Source organism: Fukomys damarensis, unplaced genomic scaffold (genome assembly GCF_012274545.1).
Source record: "Fukomys damarensis isolate Sample0158 unplaced genomic scaffold, DMR_v1.0_HiC HiC_scaffold_8, whole genome shotgun sequence".
In the NCBI taxonomy this organism is placed as follows: domain Eukaryota; kingdom Metazoa; phylum Chordata; class Mammalia; order Rodentia; family Bathyergidae; genus Fukomys; species Fukomys damarensis.
The window spans coordinates 28,010,063-28,024,877 of NW_022900920.1; the positions used below are offsets into that span (position 1 = coordinate 28,010,063).

The 14,815-nt window shown below is 37.6% G+C and overlaps 1 long non-coding RNA gene across 1 annotated transcript in view; it reads left to right on the forward strand.

Moving 5' to 3' along the window:
* The window catches only part of LOC104863825, a 474,833-nt gene that overhangs the window by 233,245 nt on the left and 226,773 nt on the right, over positions 1–14,815 (forward strand). The window lies entirely within an intron of this gene.

Below are 14,815 nucleotides of genomic sequence, written 5' to 3' on the forward strand. Positions count from 1 at the left end.
TCCTTCCTACTACACTGAGTGAAATTGTAAATATTGAAATACTTATGAAGAGGACAGTGTGGAAAAGCTGACTTACAACCCAGAGCTCTGGCATGCTGAATGTTATGCTGTCAGGACAAAGGAGATGAAGTTATGGGCACGAACAAGGGGAAAAGTCCACTTTCACTTCTGTAGTTTTTTCTTTGCTTTTCCTTTCTGTAACATTCACATACAAAATGAGAGTGGCAGAAACATAAATACACACACATGCTATGCACACTACATTGTAATTATCTATGCATAAGAAAGAATTGGTCTAGAATTTTTGTATTCCAAGAATACTTTTGTGAAAAATCAGAGGGAGTCCTATCAGCAGTGCCCTCAGGAGGAAGGGCTGGCAGCAGAAGCTCACTTCAGACCCTCTTTCCTATCTAATAACTCTGTCTGCCTGTATTCCCAGGGAGCCAGATTTCTAACCAGTACCACACTGTGAGAAAATTTCCCTGACAGAATAAAAACAAATAAGAGATCTCACTCAGATGCACCAGCAGGGAGTGGAAAGCCAGTAGAGAGTGTCCACAGAGAGGAAGTTTTTTGCTTATTGCTATGGTCAAAATGGGAGTGTTCTTTGCCAGAGTTCGTGTAAACATTCTACCCCCATGGCGAAATAGTAAGAAGTTTGTAATTAAGAGAAAAACTGGACTCTGAGTGGATTAATACATCCATGTGATGAGTGTGCTAATGGGTTGAGTCCTTTAGTTAGGTCTCAGGTGTTCTCCCAATCTTTTGTCATGAGCTACTCTGAGCCACCGTAGGATTTCACCAGCCAGGAGGCTGCCATCACTAGATGCAGACCCTTGAGAATGGATCAGAACCATGAGCCCAAATAAACCCATTTGCATTATATTTGCCCAGTGTTCTGTGCTGTTAGCAACAAAAATGGACCCAGATGATTGAGAAGAGCTCAATGACCCTCTGTATTTGTCTGACTGTTAATACTCAACTGGGAATTGTTTCCCTTTTCCTTTAGAATTCAGTTCTTAAAAGCATGCTGAGAAAGTAATGGTCATATAGGAGACAATAAATGTACTGATTAATTTTCCAGAAAATCTCTCTAATGGTGCTGTTGAATTCTTTTATTATGAAAATATATGAAAAAAGGCAACAAAGTATGTTTAAGAATATAAATTTCCTGGAGTGCTAATAATGTGAGTTGAGCATTTACTTTATAAAAGTATGGGAGAGATGCAAGCTGTTTCCCATTAGATATACTTTGCTTTTATATTCTAAAAGAGGGACAATTTCAGTAAAATTCAGTAACTTTTATTAATTGATAAATAAATCAGTTCATCCATATTCTGAAGTCACAAGTGTTGAAGCGAGAGGTGAAAATCTGTCTATTCTTTATGGATCAGAAGAACATTCAGTAAGAAGACAAACTAATGAAAAGAAGACCATGCAGCCAGTTAACGAGGTCGTGGTCTAGTTATTCTTCTATTGTGAATAACATTTCATTTTTCACAGGATCAAAGTTAATTATGGGAAAAAAATTAAGGAAAGTCCTGGTTTAAAATGATAAATCACATGACATGAAAACAAGCATTTGAAAGCAAAAATAAAATTTTATGAACATTGATGTTTTAATTATGATAGGCTCCACTCTTTTAATAAATTATCACCCTTGAAGGGTAAGAAGTGTACATAATTGATTTGGTCATTCTTTTTCTCTGCTTTAGCCCTGGGGTAGTTATAGATCCCTGATTATGACACATATTTATGATATATTTTTCACCAATCTTTGCATAGTTAAACAGGCTGCTGGGTGTCCTTCTCATACACCGTGTTAAGGTGACCTTCCTACATTTTGGTCAGAAATATTATTTGGAAGCCTGTAGACCTACCTGATTTGGATGCATGAATTCCTTGTTTATTTAAAGAACGTGTTCATAAAAATTGCCCTTACTCTTTAATTTCATATATAAAAAGTCTGTTTTGTTGCATTCTCATATTTTCCACTGTTCTGCTTCTACCTGTTCATGGAAAAATCAGGATACCTGTAAAAGGTTCCCACCTTGTTGACTCACACGGTGCATGTTTGTCTCTAGACAGAGTGGGAATTACAAAGAGTAATACCTTTTCCCCTATACTTACTGTGAAAGAACTCTGATCCGAACTTTTATGTCCACCACCTACAAACAAAAAGAACTTCAATTAAGTCCCTTCTAAAATGAAATTTTTATTTAATGTAAAAGGAAAAAAGTAAACTGAAACAATACTAGAGTAAAGGGGAAAAGAAAGGGAGGGAAGGAAAGAGATGTTTAAATTTTTTTGACCATTTTTGAATTTTGGCTTTTGCAGTTCATAAGCAATATTCCTTTATTCTTTTCCATTTCCAGCTTATCAACCAAGAAGACTAAAGAGATTGAATATGTGTTGCAAACTTTTTACTGTGGAGAAACCTCTATTTTAAGGTTAAAATTAGATCACACATAATGTTAGTGATTAAGTAAAGGTGCCGTGCCTGCTAGCCAAGCTTTCTAAGCAATCTATAAGATGACCAAAATACCAGTTGTGGCTGTAAGGCAAGGAGTCTGCTCCACCCCACATGCTGCTCAGTATTTATAATGCATGGTTTTACTAAAAGCCAAATGGGATCTTGTTTCTTCCTCATTTAAAATCCCATGGTGCCTACCTAAATCTCACAAACAAAGCCCAAGCTCCTTGGTTAGGATTCTTACCAGGCTCTTCAGAGTTAAGTCTTTCTCTAAAGTACTATGCTTCCAATGACTAAGGAGTTGTTCACATACTCATGTTCCTCAGAACAACTCACAAATGCTTCTTCCCCCTCAAGAATTCAGGCTGAGTGTACGCCCGGGCTCAAAGATCATACATCTTCTCCACTTTATGGACAAATTGTATTTGGTTCTTGTTTTGGTCATTTAGTCTATATGACACTATTTTCTAGCCCAATATTAATTGATGTTTCAATAGATGCATGAGTTCATAATGGTGGTGATTATAATTTAGCTTTTCTTGTTTCTGTAAGTTGGCTTAGTGTATGATATTCTGTCTCTCTCCAACCCTCACATGAAAGACATGGAGATTCATATCCAACATGTGAATCTCACAACCCCCATATTATGCATTTGTTTGCATATGTGTGTGTGCTTTAACTGTTATAACAAAAATATTGTACACTAAACAGCTTATGAGTGACATAAATTAATTGCTTATTCTTCTTGAGGTTAGGATAGCTGAGAAAAACAAAATTTGATGCCTGTTGAGGCTTCCTGATTTCTAGATGGCTGACTTTTTCCTGTGTCTTTACATAAGAGAAGGAGGAGGGCATTCTACAGAGCTGCTGTCATACGGAAATAAAAGTCCTTAGTCAGGGATCGACCCTGGTGACCAAGGCTCCTCCCCAAAAGTCCACCTCTGAATACTGAGGACCCAGGGATCGGTCCCAACATACGAATTTTTTGAGGCCCAAACATTTAACATTGACCAAGTGGATAATGAAATAAATTTTTAAATAAGCAAGGAAATTTCCACTAAAAGTAGCCAAAGCCAAATTTGTCTGTGAAACAAAAGTTTTCCAGATGTTTCGCAGTCAGGCACGAGAAGACAGTAATCTTTGCAAGTGAGGAAAGAATCATGAGGTGAGAGGCGACTCGTGGGTGTGTCTGGAGACAGCATGGGAGTCCTGGCCCAGCAGCCCCTGAGCGGGGACAGACTACGCAGGACACCTAAGGGGTCAAAGTACACAGAGCAGAATTCAGGAGAGGAGGGAGTTATGTGCAAGAACTATGAATTTACACTTGATCTTAGCCAAAAGGCCGAGAAGCGATTAGAACTATGAATTTAGATGTTTTCCACTTAGCGAACTGTTATTAATGTCAGTTTTTAAAATAGCCCTCTGTGTTCATAATAAATTGAGCTTTGTGCTTTACATAGAACCCCCAGCATTCACATAATTGTTAATGATACACCATTTCCCATCTTTTTACCTTTAGTTAATGTTTGTCTTTGTATTTCAAGTGAGTTTTGTACATATAAAAACATGGATATTTTAGTTTTTGAGCCAAACTAATAGCTACTGGACTACTAAAACTATATAAATGTAATGAAATTACTGATGAAGTTTGAAATCCACTTCTTTTTGTCTCCTGTGTAGTCTTATGTTCTTTGCTGTTTTATAATGTCTCCTCTTGGGCTTTGTATTAGAAAATGATTTTTATCTACAGTCTAGAATCGTGTCTTGCAAAATAAAATTGTAATTGTTTTGTTTTTAAAACTGAGGAATAGTGTAGAAAAATAATATTTAATTTCTCTGTGAAAAGAAGTGTGAAGGTCCACCAAGTCCAGTGTGGAAAGGAAGAGATGGAAACCTGAGCACTGAGGTGAAGACACAGATGATGCAGATAGATGGAGATGTAGACAGAGCTGGAACTTGAGATGGGATTTTGACATGTGTATTCTTAGGTGCAAGTATATGTAAAACTATGCCTCTGTGTCCTTCCAGCTAATTTTCTGACAGTGTTGTTCTCCAGAAGCACCAGTTTGGCCTTGGAACATAGTGCATCAGGATGGAATTTACTTGTTTCCCTACCCATGTTTTTCTTTAAATATTTCTCAAATGTATTCCTCTTTCTCCTCATGTCCTAGAGAAGGCAAGTTTCAAAGTTCTAATTTGAGAGAAAAATCGTGTTGTTTTTATGCTTTTGGCCTTTCTCTGAAATATACAATCCGTGCAGATGGGTTTAAAAATCAGTCAGAAAGGAAGGAAAAGTGAGGCACATCAATAACCTTCCCTGAGGAAAGGAATTTGAACTCCCTGGAATCACAGTAAGCCCACTATCAATAAGCCACTTCCTGTGTGTTATCGACTTCTGCAGGTGACTGTCTCCCGCTGGGAGCTGGTGTCTGTGTGTCCAAATGATAGTGAGGGATTTCAGGTTCTGCTATCAGCGAAAGTGAAGTCTATTAAGCCACTGGTAAACACTGCTCCTATAAAAGAGGAACAGGATGACTAAGCCTTCCTCAGTGAGCTGTGTAGGGGTCCATTCATTCTGATGGTTCCCACAGCCCACTGAGCTTGAACAGGTTTTCTGATTTTATGTTTTAATATGTGATACAAAGTGAAGAATTCCTCGAAGTAGAGCTTATGGGAGAATTGTGAAACAGAGCACAGATAATGAGAGAGAATAATAGCTATATTAAAAGTATGAAATACAAAATGAAAGGAGATCCAATGAACCAACCATAAAAGGCATCCTTAAAATATAGAAAAGCAGGCACACACATACGCACGATGTTACAAAATACATCTTTGCTGTTAAAATTAATGACAATCATATTTTCCAACTTTTCCAATTTAATGGCTAACTAATATGTTGTTAAGGAACACCAGCTAGTCCCTCAATTAATTTTTATATTTTTGTTTTTGAAAGTCACAGAATTATCACAAAAATATTTCTCGTTACATTGTGTCCTAGAAATTCTTGACTAATCTACCTGTGCAATGAACACTTAGATAAATATCACCATGAGCTCTAGAGTTTATAATTTTCAAAAAATCATAAGATCCTTGGCCACAATGAGCCATAAAATGTGTGATAAGAAGTTTTGATAAAGATCAAAAAATAGGCAGAAAATGTATGTGCCCAGCAGAGCAAGTGCTGACATTTAAATAATATCTAGGCCTCGATCCATTTTGTGTGTCAGAGAAAACACACACACAATAATTTGTTCAGTTTACTTGATGACGTTTTGTGTTTCTTGTGAAATACGTTCAAGGGTATTGGAAATAAAGTTAAAATAAGAAATGTGGCTTCTCCATCGTTCCATCAGTTGTATATCATTGTCACAAAGCTGAAATCAAAAGCAAATATTAGCCAACTTGCATTAAAGAGTCTAGTTTCATCTGAGTGTGCATAAAAGTGAGGTCTCCGTACCTATTTTTCGTCCTCGTATTCAAGCATATGGTGATTATCCGCCATGTCTCCTATACCTCCCATTATTAAACCTGCCTCCCATGGAAAGAGGAAATGCTGTGATTTCCACGTGAAGTACTGCAGAGATCAATTAGTGCCAACACAATATTGAATTCCACTTATACATTCATTATAAAATTGAAATATATGAAGTTCCATTAGCCTGAAATTTATTCACCTTTAGGGAATTTATAAATCGACTTGTAGTGCACTGAAAGAATATCTTGCATCATATTTAGCTTTTATTAGTTATTTTATAAGTAAAAGGTTTATTTTTATTATTAGACATTTTATATGGACAAGTCGACAGATCTTCATGAAGTTTTATATTTTAATTAATGTATTAATTCTTATTTATAGGAGAGGGAAGTAGAGAGACAGACTGACTGTGAAGGAAATACCTGAGGGAAAAAAGAAAAGAACTAACTCTTAAAACAATATACACCTTGTGGACAAATATTCCTAAAAAAGGGGTTTGCTGAACTATCCTACAATGATCAGGGTTTTAGATATCACTTAGGGACATCTAAAGTGTGTGAGACAAAAATTCAAAATACTTAGTTTAGAGTAATTGTTTACCACTAAATGACGTAATCAGTACTACCATAAGCCTCTAGCTTCAGTTTTCAGGTTATTATAAAAACACAGAAATGTTAAATCAAACTAGATTTTGCCTGGAGGGCTGTGGACCGTTAACAATTAGGAAAACTAATGGAAAGCCTGATTCGGGAGAAACAAATGACCGTCAGCCAATCGGAGCAGCTGAGCTTCCGCTAATATGAGATAAACAACAGCTTCAATTGTGTTCAAATTCAGCAGACACTGAGATGTGACCAGCCAGCTGTCTGCGCATCTCATTTCTACTCTGTGTCCCTAAAAGCTTTCTGACCACACCCCTTCTCAGAGCTTCCTCACTCCGCGCTGGTCAGGAGAGCTGCCCAGGTCTACAACCACGCGTGAAAGTCAACAAAATCCTGTTAAGACTGGATTCGTGGCAATTTTGTATTTTTATAGAAGTTTAAATGAATTCGTGAAGGAATGAATGCCTGACCACACATAAAAATATAAACTTGTGTTTTTGAGAGGATTTGAGCTGGTTTCCCAACATTTGACCGCTGACACTCCGCTCAGACTGTGTGAGCATTGCATTCAGGTTTGGGGCGCTAATAGCATAGCTGGGGGTTAAAGGCTTGGTTCTCTCTCAGTCCAAGTTCAACACGGTGACCTGCACTGCCACCAGACCTGCTCCAAATTGGGGTTCCCATGAATACACTCCTCGGGGTCTGTTTGTCAGAGTGGCTCGCAGAATTCAGGGCAACACTACTTGGGTTTGCTCGTTTATTACAAAGGATAGAGATGAACAGCTCAACAGAAAGCTCGCATAATGGAGGCTTAATAGAATGGGCGTGGAGCCTCCCTGCCACGGGGACACAGCACTGCAGCATGCTCCTGCTCAGCTATGCAGAAGCTCTCAGCATCCTGCCACTGGGGACCACATGCGTGCCAGGGACACGGGCATGGTGAGGCGCATGTTGCCTGCTGCGGGGCAACTCTGCCCTTAGCCATTCTGCGCTTCTAGTTCTGTCCGGGGCTAGGGATTAGAAGTAAGGACCCCAGAGTGGCTAATGAACAAGCCACAAAATGAGACTTTGGTTGCTAAACGTTATTCTGTAATTAAAAGGGGGGGATCAGAAATACTCAGAGAAATCGCTAAGAGAGGGAAAACTCATAATGAGCTGCTCATATCTGGTTACGCCAAAAAGTGCACGGGTACTCTGGGTGAAAGAACGTCTGCTGAGGGTCACAGAGACAAAGCTGTGGCAGTAAGAACAGCACCAACAAAGACAGCAGCGATATTAAGTCACAGGGCAAGGAATGAAATAAATACGCAAGGGTCAGAGTTTAAAATCAAATATTGAATAAATGCATAAATGAGAAAAAGGGGGTATTCTCTCCTTAGGCTAGAATTGCAAATAATAGTGTGCAAAACAATTGGGAGTTTGAGAATCATACTTAGAACGTGTCAGAAATAACTACGTATTGAGCAGTAAGTGGGCAAAGCTTTAAGAAGTTACAGGATAATTACATAACTTAGAAATATCCCTGAGAAAATGTTTATTAATATCTATTAACATTTATTAATTAGTGAGGTGGCTTTAACTTACCCTCACAAATCTACTGGTTATTCCCCTTGATTGAAAGTAGAACTAGGGCCGGGGATTTAGCTCAGCGGTTCTGTGGTCTCCCTTGCAAGCACAAAGACCTGAGTTCAACCCCCGGTACCCCCCGCCACCAAAAAAAAGAAAGTAGAGCTAAATTTTTTTCTCTTTGAGGGTGAGCTGGACTTGGTGACTCATTTTTTGCCAAATATAATAGAGCAATGAGAAAACATTACCACAAAGAAATATGAGAAGAAACTGAAGAAATCACACAGAAGCCACTGGAACCAAACAATCAAGGCTGATGTCATTGGTCATAAAACAGTAGTCTAAAGCTGCATTGAGGAACAGTTAAGATAATACCTACCCATTACTCTTGAAAAGCATCAAGGTCCCAAACTACAAAGCAAGCCATAGAACACCTTGCAGATTAAAGATGTATTGTAGTCCTGAGAACCAAATGCTATGTAGAATCCTGGATTGGACACTAGAATAGAAAAAGAATATTCATGACAAAATAAAAAAACTATTGCAATCCAAAATGAAGTGTACTTTAGCTAATCTAATTATATCAGTATTAATTCTTAAGACTTGATAAATACACTGTGGTTCTGTAAAATGTTAACATTAGAAAAAGTTAGATGAAAGGTATATAGGAATTTAGTATCTGTGAAACTATTTTATAATTTCAATTATTTTTAGTAAAAGTTAGAGAATCAAGACTTGTCATGTAGAAGTACAAGATCCCAACAATGAATGTAACTGTACTGTATCCCTAAAATGTACCAATAAACTCAATTAAAGCTGAAAAAAAAGTCAAATTTTAAAAGTTACTCTCCAAAATTTGTAAAATCTTCCACGAGACTTATTCTTTGAATCCTTAGTCTGACGTAGTATTCTAATATTTTATTGAAGACTTTTACCTCTATGTTCATCAGGGATGCTGGTTGTAGTTCCTTTTCCTCAAGCATCATCATCTCTTTTGGGTTCAACGTAATGTTGGCCTCATAAAAGAACTTTGCAGGTATTCCCTCCACTTCAATTTTTGAAAGACTTTAAATGTTATTTCTTATTAAATATTAATCAGAAGTTACCAGTTAAGCTTTTCCTTGCTACATCAGTAACAAATGTCATAAATGGAGATTTGGTTCTTCGGGTACAATATAAATGTCTCCTCAAAATAGAGCTTATAGGACGTATTTAATGCAAATCCGTGTTTCTCAACATTGGCGGTATTAAAGTTTGTGTCCCTTAGAATTCTCTGTTGTATGTGTGTGTGGGGGTGTGTCCTTTGCATCAGGGAATTGTAGCAAAATAATTGGATTCTAACTACAGTTGCGAGAATAAGATTTCCCCAGATGTTGACAAATACCTTTCGAAGAGTAAAATTTCCTCTCATCTAAGACCCACTAATGTAAATGAATCTTAACATAGTGTTGGCTCTCAGTATTTCAAATAGAAAATGGAGAGAGATTTGGATACATTTCTCACACCCTGATGAATTTTATGTGAACAAAGGGTTGGCCAAGACAGTTTTTGATGGGGTAAGTTGTGTTTGTGTTGTTAATTGTCATGTGCACAGTGTCTGGCATCCAGTCAACTATGAGAAATTTATTTGTAGATTAATAAATGTAAATGTCAGGGAAGTTACTTAGTATGCAAATGCATGTTGGTTATCATATTTGGCATTAGAATCTCACCCTAGAATGGTCAGGATGGTTTGAGTAAAGAGGGCCCTGACCAGAAAGGGAGCTGTACCACGCTGTGTTTGCTGTCCCATCTCACCTCTCAGTGCGTCCTTCTTTCTTTCACCTTGTAACCTCATATCCCTATCCAATGACGTATTTTTTTCTTGTTGCCAGAGTGACTCTAAAAAGGGTACCTTTTACTTACAGAAGTCCAAAAGCAAATATATTAGAACTTTTCAAAATAAACGTAGTGAGGTCCTCACTATTACATTAGCACCCACCCCGGTGCAGTTATAAAATTTGGATCTCAGAATGAGGCATAGGTAAGGGATGAATTCCATGCTCTAGAAGGCTATTGGATACTGTAGTTAGGATCTTTTTGATTCATCATAATAGAAGCACTAATTTTTCTAATCTTTATACCATTTAAAAAAATATGTCCTACCATTTTTCAAGCTGTCCTCAAAAAATTAAGATCATTCAACCATGTTGTGCAATAGAAATGAATCTTTAATCCATGAAGCCATAAGACGAACTTGTCATTATAGACTAAAGGCACCAGAAGGCCCTATTTTTGTTCCCCTTCATAATCATCCCACCCTGACTGCTCCCATGTTTTACAAATTTTAGAACATGCAATGTTCCCAGGCCTGAGGTGGCAGCAGCCTCCTTTACTGGGGAAAAACTGAATAAAATTTTATTCCTAAATGGTGGCTGATTGTGAAGTTTCTGGGGGAGCATAAGCCATAGTAGCTAAATCATAGTCAATGAAATTTAAGTTAAATGTCTTGAAGTATTGTTCCCAAATAGCTATGAATGTTGCCCATTGTGGCATGCATGCATTCTCCTTGTAGACACATCAACTGAAAAAAGAAAAGCAATAACAACAGCATCTTCAGGGCTTTCGGCTCCAGGAATGCCTTCTTCTGGGGACAGAACAACCCAAGTTGAAATTCCATTTCTGGAGGAAATACTCTGTTATTAAAATCCATCCCCAGAGTAGCAGCATCTCTTCCCACAGAAGAGCATCTTCACTTTAGAAATAGCACCTGCTGAGGTTTTTTGAATTGGCCTAGAAATTACTGTGTGCCATTTGGGCATTTGCCTGTTCACTTCATCTCTCCTGCACATATTGCTCTATGGAAGCATAATTTATATTTTCATTTTTCTTAATTTTAAAATATTATTGGCTTTTGCAGCACACTGAAAGATCCGCAGTGGAACTCGCAGAATGTTATTCAAAATGTGGACACCATCCTTGCAGGGCCTTCTATTAAAAGGAGAGCTTTGGCTCCGTAGTGAATGGGCCACTGTGCCATGGTGTTTCGAGTTGCCTGTGGTAGCAGTGACCTTGCAAAGGCCTTGACTAGGGCTGCATTTGTATTTTGGGGCACTTGTGTGGAGACCCTGAAGATTGCATATCCCCGTTTTTGCCACAGAGGCTACTTGTCTGATGCCAAACTAGGAAGCAAGTACATCCCAGTCCTCCACTTACCAGTGAACCTGCCAGTTTACCAGAGTCACAGCAAGCTCAGCTGAATTCAGCCAGAACTGTGCAACCGACCCTCATAATCTGAGCTTACAAACTGTTATTTTTAACTCCTGTGTTTGGGTATGATTTATTACACAGCAATGAGTAACTGATGTAACGATGACTTGCCACAGTGACAGATTTAGATGTTGCGTCTACTTTTTGGCTCTTTTCCTAGAACTTCAAGTGAAGAGCAGCAACAGCATCTGTTTTTCTCCCAGCTCTATCTCTCCATACCTAAAACAGTGCGTAGAAAAGAGTTAATGAATTGTTTAATGACAAAAATACTTTCCACACGATCCTGTCTTAATTTTGCGAGATTGCATCATCTTTTATATCCTAAGACAGCTCTCATCAAGGGCAAGCCAGTGTCCAGTCTAATCAGAAATTCTCTTTGGTGGGTGAAGTCTGAGTCTTTCTCTATTCACGACACAGAGAATAGTGTCCAGGAAACTCCTCTTTCCTCTCTCCTTTCTTTGTCTCCTGAGTAGAAGTCTATTAAAATGCTCCAATCAAAAAGGCAACTAGTTAAAATTGTATTTAGAGTTGTATTGCAGGCAACTATAAATTTTAAATAGCTTTATTTTGAATGGGAGTAAAAAGCTTTCCCTAAGAGGAAAGCTCAAAAGTGATGTAAGACAGAACTCTCGGGTGCAATGTAAAATAATGTGCTCATGAAGAAGAATAACATTATGCCTACTTTAGGGCATAAACTTGTTGAATAGACTGTAGGTCAGGAGAAGACAGGAGGCGGGGACAGCATTTTCTTGGTAAGCTTTATCAGGTAGTAAACTGTTGTCCTGCCACATTCACAGAAGCGTCTTACAAACTCTATAAACAACAAGTCCCAAACTGACATGTCATGAAAAGTGTCAATGTATACTCCAGAAAAAACTAAACAGCCTACACTCTAAATCAATAGGAAAACATCCAAATGTTCTTAGTTAAAAAAAAGATGAACTTCCAATTGACATTTGTTAACTGCTGGTCACAGTGAACTGGTGCACATAATAAATATAATTATTATGTAAAAGAAATTAAATAGCATGGCTGATTAATAGATTAGACTGACATTTGAATATTGAATTACATGTACTGGTTGATTTCTAACATTTTCCTACAAAGAGATTTGAATTTCAAAATGTTACTGATATTTTCTAATATTCGAGTGGAAAATACCATTCCTATATCATATCCCTCTGAATCTGGATTGATTCCTTGATCAGCAGGGATTAAAGACTGTAGTAGGCTTCCTTGTTACTGAGAGACAATACCCAATACCTACACTTGAAAAAGTACAGGTTTATTGTGGATCCTGGTTTTAGAGGGTTCAGTCCATGGTTAGCTGTCTCCAAGGCTGAAATGATATGCTGGCAGGACCTGGTGAAAGTGAGCTGATCCTCTCATGGCATCCAGGAAACACAGAGAGAGGAGGAGGCGGCTATATAAGAATAAACCCTTATGGGTGTCTCCCACGGTCACTACCTCCAGCCAGACCCCACTTCCCCAAAACACATGCAGCAATGAACTTTTCAGTGGAATAATCCACTGATGAGTATAGCACCCACACAATCAAATTAAATTTCAAAAGCCCCATCTCTGACACATGAGACTTGTGCGGAACATTTTAGGTCTAAATCATATAGAAAGGAAGAGTTTTACAATAAAAACTTATTACCACTTATCAATATGTATCCAAGTTTACTTTTTGCCTTTTTGTAGCTTGAGAGATATTTGTTTTTATTGCTAAAGATATTTGCTTGTGAGGATGTAGGAAAGCTTATTTAAATACTTATCTTTGTACATTTTAATAATTATTAGTAAAACTGATATAAACATTAATGTACAGGGATTTTGTCTACTTAAGACTGTGATTTTTCTGATAAGATGAATTCTACAGTTAACTGTTAGGAGTAGTTGATTTATAATGGTGTATAAGTCTTTTATTCTCTGTATAGTCTTCTGTCTGATTGTCCTTTATACTCTTTAAAGTTTTCTGAATTTCTAGTTTTCTCTCCAGTATATGATGAAGTCATCACTATAAATCTTTAATGACAAAAATACTGGACAGACTGAAAATCAACAACTATAAATTCATTGGACAACTGAAGTCATAAGGCAAACTCCTTTCCTGAAAACTCAAGAGACAGGCAAACACAGCAAATTGTGGCTTTCTGGGGACTAAATATTTGGAATTATGCACTTGCAGGAAAACTTACACTGTACTGACATAATCCTAGAGGATAGATTTCAACTAAATGGAGAATTCAAAACCCCTGAAAGGCCACTCTTACGAGCTTTCACTGGTTTTTTAAAATTTTGCCTGTCAGAGTCCTACAGAGTAACTATCAGAGAAAAAAAAACGTCATTCTTCTAGCAAATGTTCAATGAAGGTATTTATTTTAAAGCAGTCTCAGTGTTTTCTCTTCCACACTTCCATTAAAGGTTTCTACATAGTGAGATCTTATTTGATGTGCAGAGAGGGAAATACCCCACTCCACACCATGTGTCCTTTCTTTCTCACCTAAGGTAGAGTGGGAAATGTTAAGAGGCACTAATGAATGCCACTTCCTGGGGACACTGGAGACTGGGAACTTGGCACAGGACTATAACATCCAGTTCCTCTCCATTTCTGCACTACCTCTTCAACAGCTCTCTTGTATAATAGCAGAATTTGGCAGCTAAAGAAAACGTTACAGATTCAGTTTAAGAAAGAATACCTAGGGAAGCTTCAAGACAACCAGAGAGACAAAAACAAGGACAACAAAGGAGACTGAAGCCTCAGGCATCCGTCACAGCCAACAAAATAAATTACACAGGTCTTAGGCAACAAACATGAATTCTCACATTAAGGGCTTCCTTACTTCAGTTTCTAAAACCCAATATGTCGACCATATCCAACCTTCAACAAAATGCTACAAGACATGCTACAAGGAAACAAAAAGCTCAGTCTCAAGAGTCAAAGCAAAAGAATCAGACAGATACTGCAGATATTTTGGAATTATTATGCTGAAAATTTAAATAATGTAATTAATATGCTTAGTGCTTTAATAAAAATGGATAGCTTATATGAAAAGATTGGTAATATAACAGAAATAAAAAATCTAAGGAAGAATAAAAAAGAAATGCTAATAATAAAAAACACGGCAACAGAAATGAAGAAAACCTTTGATTGGCTCAACACTACTCTAGGTGAAAGCCACTAAACAATTAGAAACCTTCAGAGATATCAGTGTTTCCAAAATAAAATACATTATAATACGTTCAACTAGAATCTTTTCTCGCTTTCCAATTATGTCCTTGTTTTCTTCCTTTTACAGCTCTATCAAGAGCTCTATGTGTGCTCATAGTGGAGTTATGCCTTCAGCATTACAAAATGTACTTTGTTCCTTTCTTCTTCTCCTCCTCCTCCTCCTCCTCCTCCTTCTTCTTCATCTTCTTCTCCTCCTCCTCCTCCTCCTCCTC